Here is a 15263-nt window from a genome sequence, read left to right on the forward strand (position 1 = left end):
GCTACGACATCTTCTCCGGAGCCTTCAACATGTCATTGATGAAGACGGACATCTCGCCAAGGCCATCCCCACACCCCCACTTCTTGCCTTCAAACAACCGCACAACCTCAAACAGACCATTGTCCGCAGCAAACTAGCCAGCCTTCAGGAGAACAGTGACCACGACACCACACAACCCTGCCACAGCAACCTCTGCAAGACGTGCCGGATCATCGACACGGATACCATCATCTCACGTGAGAACACCATCCACCAGGTACACGGTACCTACTCTTGCAACTCGGCCAACATTTGTCTACCTGATACGCTACAGGAAAGGATGTCCCGAGGCATGGTACATTGGGGAAAGCATGCAGACGCTACGACAACGGATGAATGAACACCGCTCGACAATCACCAGGCAAGACTGTCCTCTTCCTGTGGGGGAGCACTTCAGCAGTCACGGGCATTCAGCCTCTGATCTTCAGGTAAGCGTTCTCCAAGGCGGCCTTCATGACACACGACAGCGCAGAGTCTGAGCAGAAACTGATAGCCAAGTTCTGCACACATGAGGACGGCCTAAACCGGGATGTTGGATTTATGTCACATTATCAGTAACCCCCACAGCTTGCCTCCTGGGCTTGCAGAATCTCACTAGCTGTTCTGTCTGGAGACAATACACATCTCTTTAATCTGAGTTTAATGCTCCCTCCACCCACATTGTCTGTACCTTTAAGACCTGGCTGGCTTTCGGGATTCGCATTCTAATCAGTATTCTGTAACTTGATGTTGTGTCTCTGTGCCCTGTTTGAGAGCACAATTCCACTCCATCTGACGAAGGAGCAGCGCTCCGAAAGCTTATGGTATTTGCTACCAAATAAACCTTTTGGACTTTAACCTGGTGTTGTGAGACTTCTTACTGTGTTCACCCCAGTCCAACGCCGGCATCTCCACATCATGAAATTTACATGGCAGATAGGAAGGAGTTAATAAAGAGAATGCAAAAAGATGGCTGGGATACTTCTCAAACCTTAGAGCAGCAGAGAGAGTGGATAGATAAAGAAAAAAGAAACAAGACAAAGAAAATAGGAGTAATGTTAACACATCAGTTAGCTGGTTTAATTGAGCAAGTAGTTGCCTCTACTAAGAAGTGGAGTGAAGATAAAGAAAGGATTAGAGAATTAGAATCCCGAGTGAGGGAACTGGAAAAGCAAAATCAGGTTTTAGAAAGGCAGTGGGGAGGGGAAACTGATCCTCTACCTTCTTATGAGTCCACCCAGCAAGGACCAACCGCTCCCTCAGAGGAATGGGAAGCGCTAGAACACAACTTAGCGCCAATAACCCGAGGGGGAACAGCAGCACAACCAAAGGCAAATTATAAACCGTTTACCCCAGGTGAGAGACAGCAGATAATGGCTTCCCTGGGCAAATTACAACCTAGAAGCGCGAACACTAAATTCTGGGAAGAATTAGACACAATCTGGGTAGGACACCAATTACACCTGAGAGATGTATACCAGCTGGTCAGGGCAGCCTGCCCAGTGGATAAGTGGAGGCAGGTAGCAGGTGGACCCGCTGCCCCTATAGCACAGGATTTTAATGGGGGACGGTGGACACCTGTAATCCCCCAACAGCAGAGATAGATGCCCAACAGGCACCCTTCTTACAGTTTAAAGAAGAAATTCAGAGGGTCTTAGGGAATGCTCCCACTAACTGGAGCCGAATTACCACCAGAAAGCAGCTAAAAGGAGAAGGAGCTTCTGAATACGGGGAATGACTGTTCCGGATATACCAAGAGTGCTCAGGACAAGGGAATCCAGGGTAAGGAGATCAAGCGTTCATCCAGGCTTTTAAGGATGGACTCTCTACTGCTCACCAGGTCATCCTAAAAATGGGAGTGATTATGTCCCAAGATTACGATGAATTGGTAGAATGGGCTAGTGGCATACCTGGAGATGGATAGGAGAGATCTTAGTTTTTGTATTTCAGTGTGTTTGTGAGATCTGGTAGCTTGTCGAATGTAGGTGGTTGTTGTTGTATTAGATTGAGAGCAGGGAGCTGGAGAAGCCTGTTTGTTCCTGTGGAATGTTTGTTGCAGGCAGTGGGTGCAGTGCATTGTGCCTTGGTTTAGCCTCAGGGGGGCTGGGGGAGTGTTAAAACTGTTAAAGGTTAAAGTGATAAGATTTCTTGAATTTACTTCTGTTTTGAGTTAATTACAGTTTGCAAGAAAGAAGAATAAAAGCGACCGTCTTAATCAACGTTCTGTATTCTCTTTGAATGTTTTACTCTCATCCCAGTTTGAAATGTCAAGTTTGAATGATAAAGGACGTGCTGTGGAATGACTTTTGGAAGCTTCCATGTGTGTCTGTGTGTGTTTAAACAAAGTGGTTGCGTGGATGTTTTGTTGTTGTTTGCTTTAATGTTTTAATGTTAAGAAAGGATTTGAACCTTGGAAGGAAGCATGTGCTCTTTCCTTTGTCTTGAAGTAGAAATTATAAGAGTTAGTTGAGAAGTTAAGAGAAGAAAATAAGTAATTTTCTGGAAAGGTAGAAAAGCAGGAACAAAAGACTGAGGTAAATATATTGTCTATGAGTCAGTTTAAAGTATATCAAGTCAGTGAAATACAGTATTAATCGCAGAATATCGCGATTTACGAACGTCGGATAGTTTAGTATTCTGAACTGGTTAAAATTATGTACTGCCATCGGAATTTCATGTGCCATCTATTGTTCAAGGTTTGCCAAATATAAAAACACTGCAAAGCTTAAAATCTAGCCAGTTAAGAAACCAAAACGTTTCTAATCAAATAACTGGTATGTATTGTACCTACTTTGATTTTGATTCGGCGCCTGTTATTTTTCCTAGAGTGCGGGGGTTTTGATCTGGAGCTCAGTTTAAAAATGGAAACGGCTTGAATTAAAAGGGTTTGGATATCACGGTTACGATGTGTAAAGTGGTATGATACAACTGCCGCTTGATTATTTTTATTATACAGTATAGCATTGCCATATAGACACAAGAATAACATCAAATCCTGAAAAGCCTTAACCAACTTTGTATGATATATTTATATACTATATATTGTGTATTGATAAAAACATAATTATTTTGTGAAGTACTGTGGTGCAGCGCTTGCACGCAAACAAATGATCAAATTAGAGATAATGTAAGAGTACATCATATAAAGATCGGAACTGTATGGCATGTGATTTTAATGGGCAAAGCGATGTCTTTTGATAAGATTATATACAAATGAATGGATGTCCAGCTGCAGCCAAAAAAGGCCAGTACAAAGTGTTATTTAATTCACACTAAGCTTTCTATGGAAGGGGGATATATAGTTAAATGTATAATGCACTAGCTAAAGCCATACAAACATCAGGGAGAAACGTGGACAGAGGTATTGCCCACTATACGAATGAAATTAAGAGCTACCACAAACCAGACAACCGGATTAACTCCTTATGAGCTAATGACAGGACGGGCGATGCAATTACCAGAAAGCATCATAACAGGTGGGACCGATGTCGGTCCACTAAAAGATAAAATCAGGAGATACGTTCTGGACCTGAGCACCCAGCTAAATGGGATGTGCAAATTGGTAAAAGACAATCAGGAAATAAAAGACGCAGAGAGAGAGCTTGAAATGCTCCCTGACGTCCCAACAGCGGGAAGTCGTGTCCTAGTGAAAACACTACCCGACAAACCAGGGTTTGCACCAAAGTGGAATGGGCCATATGAAATTATAATTAGTGGGGACACCTGTGCCTGTATAGACATAAGAGGGAAAGGTGTCTGAATGCACTGGACACAGCTGAAATTATACAAAGGAGATAAGTAGCTAAATTGATGAACTAACAGAACTGCTTTCCTCAACACAGGCAAAGACTGCAAGCAAGAGCGGCTGGCGTGCGCAGGTTAATAGATAAAATAACTTGTAAAGATTGAATTATAGTGTTAAGTTTGATATATGATTGTTGCGGATATGTATGTAATTGCGTATGTAACTGTATTATTTTGCATTATTGCAACTGTAAATTTGACTGGGCTAGAAGATAATTTGTTTTACAAAGCTCACATACATTTACATGGGAATCGAACTGTATGTTACCCGTTAACACAATCTGTAGAAGCCCTATTTGTAGCCACCCCTGGGTGGACCCCTCATGACTTATATACTGTAGATACATCAGATACACCCTGTAAGGGACAAATTGGCAAATATAAAAGAGGTATACAGGGGAGATGTGTGGGACTTGTAAACCCCACAGATCCTGCATGCGGGGGGTCCCAACAGGTAGGAGGAAAAGCTTGTTCAGATACTGCAAGCTATCAGCTTTGTTTTACGGGGCAGGGATGGGGATGTGCCTATGCCTTAGTCCCTAAGAATGATTCTTGCGTACAGACACAGTGTGTCCGTCAACATTGTCGGATTAACAAGGGACAGATTACTTGTGTTTGCGATGAACGGAAATGTTTAAATATAACCGCGGGAAGACAACTTATTTGTGGGCAATGCAATGGAACTCACATAAGAACATAAGAAATAGGAGCAGGAGTAGGCCATCTAACCCCTCGAGCCTGCCCCGCCATTCAGTAAGATCATGGCTGATCTGAAGTGGATCAGTTCCACTTACCCGCCTGATCCCTATAACCCCTAATTCCCTTCCCGATCAGGAATCCATCTATTGGTGATTTAAGCATATTCAACGAGGTAGCCTCCACCACTTCAGTGGGCAGAGAATTCCAGAGATTCACCACCCTCTGAGAGAAGAAGTTCCTCCTCAACTCTGTCCTAAACTGACCCCCCTTTATTTTGAGGCTGTGCCCTCTAGTTCTAGTTTCCTTCCTAAGTGGAAAGAATCTCTCCATCTCTACCCTATCCAGCCCCTTCATTATCTCATAGATCTCTATAAGATCCCCCCTCAGCCTTCTAAATTCCAACGAATACAAACCCAATCTGCTCAGTCTCTCCTCATAATCAACACCTCTCAGTCAGTAAGCTCAGTCAGCTCAGCCAAATGACATACCCCTTTGATACTTACCAGGTGGTGGAATCAAACGGGAAGCCAAATAAACTGAACAATTGGCAGTATGAGCAAACTCATAATCTGGACACTAAGTGTTACCGGGCTAAGAAGGGATATGTGTTCCTCTTCAATGGTACCTACATGACAGAAACACCAAACTTCCCAAACCGTTTTGCAGTAGGAACAATCGGACCACTGCCTGTTCCATGCCCTCAGAAGGGGTACATTCGGGGGAGAATAGTAACTCGGGCTATTAGCAGGGAATTCTGCGCTGACTGGGAAGCCCCGGGTACACTGGGATCCTCACTGGGGTATGGGTTCCTTGGAGCTTTATCTCTGGGGGGGTCAGCCGGGGTAATTGGAGCAAAGAATAGAAACCATATTGTTTGTGGACTAACAATCCTGGGAAACAGCACTTCAAAAGCACTGGAGGCTGTTAACCAAGAAATGGCTGAACTGAGATTATATGCACAGCAGACACGATACGCAGTGGACTACCAGTTAGCACAACAAGGGGGAGTATGTGCAATCATAGGCAATAAATGCATAACCCATGTCACAGATGAGTCTTACAACATTACACAGGTCATCAACGACATCAGGAAACAACTTGATAGCTTCAGACAGGGACCCAAGAGAGGAAGGAGTTGGCTGGCATGGCTAGTGGGGGAGTCCTGGGAGTCGTACCTGTTACATGGATTGGTCACACTCATTGTAATTATAATTGTCTGTTGTCTGACTGTTGGATGCCTTAAAGTCTGTTTTAAAATCATATTGACGAGAATTGTGCCAGGAGCCAGTGTGTACATCGAAGAAGAACCCCTAATGAAGATCCCCGAAGACATCAGAAGAAACAAAGAAGGAGAGAAGAACGAATATATGTGAATGTATAATTGTTGGTCTGGGGATTGTTGAAGCTATAATCCGACCAAAAGGAGGGACTGTAAGGGGAAAAATGTAAGGAAAGCACACTTTAAAATGGCTGCCTGGCACATAAAGAGTTAACTGGGAAAGGAACCATAAAACAGACACCGGCTTCCACTTATACAAAGATCACTTCAAATCAAACCCAACAGACAAGCCATTTCTAAATCACAGACAGTGACTTAAAGTAAACAAACACCTCAGGAAGCCAAGCCAAGGATCGAGACATCTTTTAGACAAAGGGAATAGATTAGTCATAGGAAGAGCGGGAAAAAATGAATGCAGGGAAACCGATTAGCACCTGAATGAGCCGAAACCAACCATTGATAGCCACAGACATAGGAAATGTACCCATTCATAAGAACAATACTATGTTAAATGTCTGTATCTGTTTGTATCTGCCTATAACGATGTGATAATGTTCAAATCACTGGTCCATCTATTGTGTAAAAAGTATAAAGATGGACCGTTCCCATCATTTTTCTGAGAGAAGGTTTGCTACTGACATGTGCCTTGTCTCCACGGAGCTCCGTTGAATAAATTGTGTTTTTGAATCTCGAGATCTGACTACTCGTGGATTTTTCCCACAACACTGATTATCTCGTTTTCTACAGTCTTTCCTTATCACTGGTATATACTTTTGCTGAGCACTGTGAATGGTCGCTTTGAAAGTTCTCCACTGTTCCTCAATTGTCCCACCATTAAGTTTTTGCTCCCAGTCTACCTTAGCCATCGCCTCACTCGTCCCTTTGTCGTCTCTGTTGTTTAAGCACAAGACACTGGTATTGGATTTTACCTTCTCACACTCCATCTGTATTTAAAATTCAACCATACTGTGATCGCTTTTTCCGAGAGGATCGCCAACTGTAAGATCATTAATTATTCCTACCTCATTACTCATGGAGTTTAGAAGAATGAGAGGCAACCTTATTGAGACATACAGGATTCTCAGGGATCTTGACAGGGTAGGTTCTGAGGATTTGTTTCCCTTTGTGGGAGAGTATAGGACCAGAGGGCACAATCTCAGAGTAAGTGGTCACCTATTTAAGACAGAGATAAGGAGGAATTTCTTCTCCCAGAGGCTAGTGAATCTGTGGAATTCTTTACTGCAGAGGGCTGTAGAGTTTCTGCCGTTCAATGTGTTCAAGGCTGAGATAGACAATTTTTTAATCAGAAAGGGGATCAAGGGTTATGGGAATATTGCGGAAAGGCAGAGTTAAGGATTATCACATCAAATCAGTCACGATTTCATTGAATGGTAAAGCAGACTTGTTGGGCCGAATGGCCCAGTTCTGCTCCTACTTCTTATCGCCTTATGTTCTAAGATTGAGGGTGATGAGGCAAAGAACATAGAACATAGAACAGTACAGCACAGAACAGGCCCTTAGGCCCACGATGTTGTGCCGAGCTTTATCTGAAACCAAGATCAAGCTATCCCACTCCCTATCATCCTGGTGAGCTCCATGTGCCTATCCAATAACCGCTTAAATGTTCCTAAAGTGTCTGACTCCACTATCACTGCAGGCAGTCCATTCCACACCCCAACCACTCTCTGCGTAAAGAACCTACCTCTGTTATCCTTCCTGTATCTCCCACCACAAACCCTATAGTTATGCCCCCTTGTAATAGCTCCATCCACCCGAGGAAATAGTCTTTGAACGTTCACTCTATCTATCCCCTTCATCATTTTATAAACCTCTATTAAGTCTCCCCTCAGCCTCCTCCGCTCCAGAGAGAACAGCCCTAGCTCCCTCAACCTTTCCTAATAAGACCAATCCTCCAAACCAGGCAGCATCCTGGTAAATCTCCTCTGCACTCTTTCCAGCGCTTCCACATCCTTCTTATAGTGAGGTGACCAGAACTGCACACAATACTCCAAATGTGGTCTCACCAAGGTCCTGTACAGTTGCAGCATAACCCCACGGCTCTTAAACTCCAACCCCCTGTTAATAAAAGCTAACACACTATAGGCCTTCTTCACAGCTCTATCCACTTGAGTGGCAACCTTTAGAGATCTGTGGATATGAACCCCAAGATCTCTCTGTTCCTCCACAGTCTTCAGAACCCTACCTTTGACCCTGTAATCCACATTTAAATTAGTCCTACCAAAATGAATCACCTCACATTTATCAGGGTTAACCTCCATTTGCCATTTTTCAGCCCAGCTTTGCATCCTATCTATGTCTCTTTGCAGCCTACAACAGCCCTCCACCTCATCCACTACTCCACCAATCTTGGTGTCATCAGCAAATTTACTGATCCACCCTTCAGCCCCCTCCTCTAAGTCATTAATAAAAATCACAAAGAGCAGAGGACCAAGCACTGATCCCTGCGGACCATGGGGGACCTTATCAAACGCCTTACTAAAATCCATGTATATGACATCAACTGCCCTACCTTTATCAACACACTTAGTTACCTCCTCAAAAAATTCCATCAAATTTGTGAGGCACGACTTGCCCTTCACGAATCCGTGCTGACTATCCTGGATTAATCCGCATCTTTCTAAATGGTCGTAAATCCCATCTCTAAGGACCTTTTCCATCACTTTACCAACCACCGAAGTAAGACTAACCTGTCTATAATTACCAGGGTCGTTTCTATTCCCTTTCTTAAACAGAGGAACAACATTCGCCATTCTGGCACCATCCCCGTGGACAGTGAGGACCCAAAGATCAAAGCCAAAGGCTCTGCAATCTCATCCCTTGCCTCCCAAAGAATCCTCGGATACATTTCATCAGGCCCAGGGGACTTATCGACCTTCAGTTTATTCAAAACTGCCAGGACATCCTCCCTCCGAACATCTATTTGCTCCAGCCCATTAGCCTGTAACACCTTCTCTTCCTCAAAAACATGGCCCCTCTCCTTGGTGAACACTGAAGAAAAATATTCATTCATCACCTCGCCTATCTCTACTGACTCCATACACAAGTTCCCACTACTGTCCTTGACCGGCCCTAACCTCACCCTGGTCATTCTTTTATTCCTCACATAAGAGTAAAAAGCCTTGGGGTTTTCCTTGATCCGACCCGCCAAGGACTTCTCGTGTCCCCTCCTAGCTCTCCTAAGCCCCTTTTTCAGCTCATTCCTTGCTAGCTTGTAACCCTCAATCGAGCCATCTGAACCTTGTTTCCTCATCCCTACATAAGCTTCCCTCTTCCTTTTCACAAGACATTCCACCTCTTTCGTGAACCATGGTTCCCTCACTCGGCCATTTCCTCCCTGCCTGACAGGGACATACCTATCAAGGACATCCAGTATTTGTTCCTTGAAAAAGTTCCACTTTTCATTAGTTCCTTTGCCTGACAGTTTCTGTTCCCAACTTATGCCCCCTAATTCTTGCCTAATCGCATCATAATTACCTCTCCCCCAATTGTAAACGTTGCCCTGCCGTACGGCCCTATCCCTCTCCATTGCAATAACAAAAGACACCGAATTGTGGTCACTATCTCCAAAGTGCTCTCCCACAACCAAATCTAACACTTGGCCCGGTTCATTTCCCAGTACCAAATGCAATGTGGCCTCACCTCTTGTCGACCAATCCACATATTGTGTCAGGAAACCCTCCTGAACACACTGCACAAAAACTGCCCCACCCGAACTATTTGACCTACAAAGGTTCCAATCAATATTTGGAAAGTTAAAGTCCCCCATGACAACTACCCTGTGACCCCTACACATATCCATAATCTGCTTAGCAATTTCTTCCTCCACATCTCTATTACTATTCGGGGGCCTATAGTAAACTCCTAACAACGTGACCGCTCCTTTCCTATTTCTAACTTCAGCCCATATTACCTCAGTGTGCAGATCCCCCTCGAAGTGCCTTTCCGCAGCCGTTAAACTATCCTTGATTAACAATGCCACTCCTCCACCTCTTTTACCAGCTTCCCTACACTTAGTGAAACATCTATACCCCGGAACGTCCAACAACCATTCCTGTCCTTGTTCTACCCACGTCTCCGTAATGGCCACAACATCGTAGTCCCAAGTACCAATCCATGCCCCAAGTTCATCTACCTTGTTCCGGATGCTCCTTGCATTGAAGTAGACACACTTCAACCCACCTTCCTGTCTATCGGTACCCACCCTTGATCCTGATACCTTCCCCAATACCTCACCACCCTCACTGACTTCTGGACTACAACTCCTTTTCCCACTCCCCTGACAAATTAGTTTAAACCCCCCTGAAGAGCCGTAACAAATTTCCCTCCTAGGATATTGGTGCCCCTCTGGTTCAGGTGCACCCTGTCCTGTTTGTACAGGTCCCACCTTCCCCAGAATGTGTTCCAATCATCCACGTATCTGAAACCCTCCCTCCTACACCATCCCTGCAACCACATGTTTAACTGCACTCTCTCCCTGTTCCTCAACTCGCTATCACGTGGCACCGGCAACGTACCAGAGATGACCACATGTTTCGTCTTGGCTCTCAGCTTCCAGCCCAGCTCCAGAAATTCCTGCTTTAAATCCCCGTCCCTTCTCTTACCTATGTCATTGGTACCAATGTGTACCACGACTTGTGACTGTTTCCCCTCCCCCTTCAGAATCCGGAAAACACGGTCTGAGACGTCACGGACCTTGGCATCTGATAGGCAACATACCATCCGTGAGTCTCTTTTGCTGCCACAGAACCTCCTATCTATCCCTCTAACTAACGAGTCCCCAATAACTATTGCCCTCCCGCTCTGCCCCTTACCCTCCCGAGCCACAGAGACGGACACAGTGCTGGAGATCCTCTCACTGCGGCTCACCACTGGTATGTCATCCCCCTCAACCGTATCCAAAGCGGAATACTTGTTGCTAAGGGGAACGACCACTGGGGATCCCTGCACGGACTGCTTCCTCCCAGCCCCTCTCACCATCACCCATCTGTTTTCATTCCTCGGAGTAACTGTATCCCTAAAGCTTCTGTCTACGGCCACCTCTGCGTCCCTAATGATCCTAAGTTCATCCAACTCCAGCTCCAGTTCCCTAACACGGTTTTGGAGGAGCTGCAGATGGGTGCACTTCCCACATATGTAATCAGCAGGGACACTGTCGTCGTCCCTCACCTCAAACATAGTGCAAGAGGAACATAGCACTGCCTGCACACCCATCCCCTCTAGATACCTTGCCAGTACCAGGTAGAAACAGCAAAAATGAATTAAACTCACCCCTGCTCGCCCTTTCTGCCTAAGCCCTGTGAGCCAAAGCCTTATAGCTCACACTCTGCTTCCCACACACTCCACTGCCCGCTCCCGACGCTGCCCGCTGTAAACTGCAGCCTACCTTTTATACTTCACGCACTTAAAAAACCCTTCCCAGACTCCTTAGGAGCCCACTTCCAGTTTTCACTTTCAACTGAAAATACTACTACAAAAGTAAAGGCCAAACAAAAACACACACTAGCTGACTAATTAAATAAATAAGCAATTCAATCAATCTCTCACCAGCACTGCTGCCTCCAATCACTCCCTCTCAGCTTGCTCCAGTGGAACAATGAGGGGGAACCTCCCAGGTAACTGACTTTTAACGTTAAAATAAAAACCCTTCCCAGACTCCTTAGCAGCCCACTTCCAGTTTTCACTTTAAACTTAAAATACTACTACAAAAGTAAAGGCCAAAAAAAAACACACACTTGCTGACTAATTAAATAAATAAACAATTCAACCAATCTCTCACCAGCACTGCTGCCTCCAATCACTCCCTCTCAGCTTGCTGTCTGGGGTCTACAATGTAGCGACATTGTAGACCCCAGAATACCTGAAGGTCAACTCATACAGTACTGGTCTCCTATTTTAAGCAAATATGTAATTAAAAGCAAATCATAAAATCTTTAGTATACTAACACCAGGAATGGAAAATACTGGAAAATCTCAGCAGGCCTGACAGCATCTCTGGGGAGAGAATGGAGCACCTTTTGAAGTCTCGATGACCCTTTGCCATCTCTGACAAAGGGCCATTGTCACATGCCAACTGGTTGGCTTAACATGTGAAGTGACACACATCTCAGGACTGTCTAAGCATTCCTTCCAAATTATATATGGAAGAAAATAATTACAGTGACTGCTATTTACATTCCTCATTAATTCTGCTGTGGTAAGATCTATGGAGATGTGGAATGCAGCTATCTAATGTGTGATTATTATTGATGGCGAACTGAAAACAAAACATGAAACAGAAACAAAAGAAATTCCAATCGTGCTTCTCGGCCTTTTGGCTAAGATCAAGTGTAGTATCGACATGCTGTGCTTGGTTGAAGTCATTAGGTTACATTTTAGCTTCATTTGAAGCAATTTTTAAAAACGGCATTTCGGCCTTTTGGCTAAGATGCAAATGAGATCAAACCTTGGAGAAGGTGCAATGCCGACTCCAATCAGCTTGGATCATGTAAATCAAGCCCAAGACAGGAGGTGAGAGCCCTGTCTTGTCAGCTTGGATCGGGAATGTCTCAACTTGTTGAGACTCTGAATTGGACTTGATTTGATTGAATTGGATTTTTAAAAAACAGTGCAGAAGGAGGCCTTTTGGCCCATCGAGTCTACACTGACTCTTCGACAGAGCAGCCCACCCGGGACCTAACCCCATAACCCCACGTATTTACCCCGCTAATCCCCCTAACCTACACATCTTGGGACACTAATGGGCAATTTAGCATGGCCAATCAACTTAACCTGTGTATCTTTGGATTTCGGGAAGAAGCAGGAGCACCCGGAGTAAACCCATGCAGATACAGTGAGAATGTGCATATTCCAGGCAGACACCACCCAAGGTCAGAATTGAACCCGGGTCCCTGGTACTGTGAGGCAGCAGTGCTAACCACTGTGCCAAAAGTGGGGAAAAGACAATGGCTGTTCTACTGAATGCTATTCCTTTCTGTTTGATATATCCTGTAAGATATCAGATAATGCAGGAATGGGATCAGATTGATTGGCATATGTAATGGTGTGGGAAGTGGTCAAGGAAATCGAGAGGATTTTAAAGATTCGTGGAATTGATCAGGAGGATCGGGTTAATCTGGACCAGATTTTTGAGTTTGGCCAGCTCTATTCCAATACGCATATATATATGATTGCACTGGGTGTTGACATTGCAGTTAAAACTTGTTTTTCCTATTGCAAATATATGCTTTATTATCTGAAAGGGCATGAGAAACAATTCACACTGACCATCACAGAAAGTGCAACAACATTTAGGTTTCTGTATAGATGAAGTTGCTTCAATGAAATTGGGATAAGTGCAGGAGCTTTATGTTTAATGGCAAGCGATTTATCATAAAAACTGAAATGTGATGGACATTCTGTCAATAATCATTGTCATTTCTGCACTGGATGAGGAACATGTTTCCTAATCAGAGCATATGCGCCTCGATTGACAATGGATTCGCAAAAGGTAACACAACAGAACATCTTCCAAATTGAGAAAGACCTTATTGGCACACGCAAAATTTTGGAATGTATTGAACAAAAAAGTATTGAAACTCATGTCACAAAGGGACAGAGTTGAAAAATTGTATTGAGGATGAATTTGAAACTGCTGGCCGGCTCAGGACCGAGATCACCAATCCCACTCTCACTTTCTCTCCATACCCCTTGATCCTTTTAGCTGTAAGGGTTGCGTCCAACTCCCTCTTGACCAAATCTAGTGAACTGGCTCCAACAGTTCTGTGGTAGAGAATTCCACAGGTTCACAACTCTCTGAGCAAAAAAGTTCTTCTTTATCTCAGTCCTGAATGGCTTATCCCTCAGTCTTAGACTGTGATCCCTAGTTCTGGACTTCTCCAACATCGGAAACATTCTTCCCACATCTAGCTTATCCAGTCCCATCAGCATTTTATATGTTTCCATAAGATCCCCTCTAATTCTTCTGAATTCCAGTGAGTCCAAGCCCAATCGATCCAGTCTTTCTTCATATGTCAGTCCTTCCATTCCAGGAATCAGTCTGGTGAACCTTGCTGGACTCCCTCAATAGCATGAATGTCCTTCCTCAGACTAGGAGACCAAAGAGAATGTTTCCCTCTTATAGAGTGTTTCATATTGTCACTAAAATGGAAATCCAAAACCAAATCCAGAAGAAAGATATCAGCATAGCGTGGATGCATTCAAGGGTGGAAATATAGAAACATGTAATGTTGAGAGGTGTGATGGGAAGATACTGGTTGCTGTATGTTTGCGTTATACAGGACATTGGTGAGACTACATAGAATTATTAGTGTCACCAGTAGGCTTACATTAACACTGCAATGAAGGGGGTGATTCTCCCATCTCGAACAGCAAACTTTCTGGCGGCTCGGGTCAGGAGAATGTGTGTGCTGGCCATTTCACGGGACTCGCGCATGTGTTCTCGATGCATGCGCGTCTCCCAGAACCGGAGAATAGGCGGAGTCAGGACCACGCCGGAAACCGGCGGGAAGAGAGGTAAGTGATTTAAATTTTTTAAAATGTATTTTAAATCTATTTTAAATGTGATTTTCGGGCCCGGCATGGAACCTGGCCGGTCCCAATAGCATCTCCCACCCCGCCAGGGGTATTTCACTCCAGTGGGGTTTAGCATAGCTTCCCACGCTCGGGGAAATAGTGAGAGACCCCGCTGGAGTGAAGGAGGCAATCGGGGCCTCCCAGTGGGTTGGGCGGCAGTGGGATGGTGCCTCCCACGCATGGGCACCCTGGCAGTGACAGTCTGTGCCCCTGCCACTGCCCAAGGGGCAAAGTGTCCATGCCCAGGGGGCACCTTGGCACTGGCCATCGGGCATTGGGCAGTGCCAAGGAGGTGGGGCCTATTGTGGGCAGGGCAGAGGGGGCAATCGGTGGGGGTGGGGGGTCCCGCTGCAACTCTGCATGGGGATCGGTCTGGGCTGGAGGGAGGCCAGTGAACGGGGCAGGCTAGGGGAGGTGGTGGTCTGCCGTGGGGGCTTGCCTGCCGGGGGAGGTGGGGTGAGGGGGTGGGGGGATTGTTACTACTGGGGGAGGGAGGAGGGGGGACTGGACATCATGGCGTTCTGGAGGCAGCGGGGTGTCGGGGCTGGCGCGGGGATTGTCATGGGGGCTGCGATTGGGCCATGAGGGGTGCTGGAGGGGCAGTACTGTGGGGACCTGGACTGGCCAGTGATGAAGCTGGCCAGCAAATGGGGAGTCTGACAGATTGGGGCCACTGGACATGCGCAGAGTTCCAGAACTGTCAAACTCTGGCGCGATAGGCACCGCACCCCCCGAGTTTTTAATGATATTCACAATTGGGACCTCTGCAGTGCACAGAGTGGGGAGGTGTGAATCTGAAGTTGCGCTGAAAAAACAGCCCTGATCTAGACCTGTTTTCTCACCAATTCAGCACTTTTGGGAGAATCATCCT

General features: G+C 45.4%; 1 pseudogene; it reads left to right on the forward strand.

The window, feature by feature from the left end:
• Positions 1-12115: 12115 nt before the first annotated feature.
• On the forward strand, positions 12116-12291 carry LOC144508758 (U2 spliceosomal RNA; annotated as a pseudogene).
• The last annotated feature ends 2972 nt before the right edge of the window (positions 12292-15263 follow it).

The sequence above is a fragment of the Mustelus asterias genome, chromosome 20, assembly GCF_964213995.1.
Source record: "Mustelus asterias chromosome 20, sMusAst1.hap1.1, whole genome shotgun sequence".
In the NCBI taxonomy this organism is placed as follows: domain Eukaryota; kingdom Metazoa; phylum Chordata; class Chondrichthyes; order Carcharhiniformes; family Triakidae; genus Mustelus; species Mustelus asterias.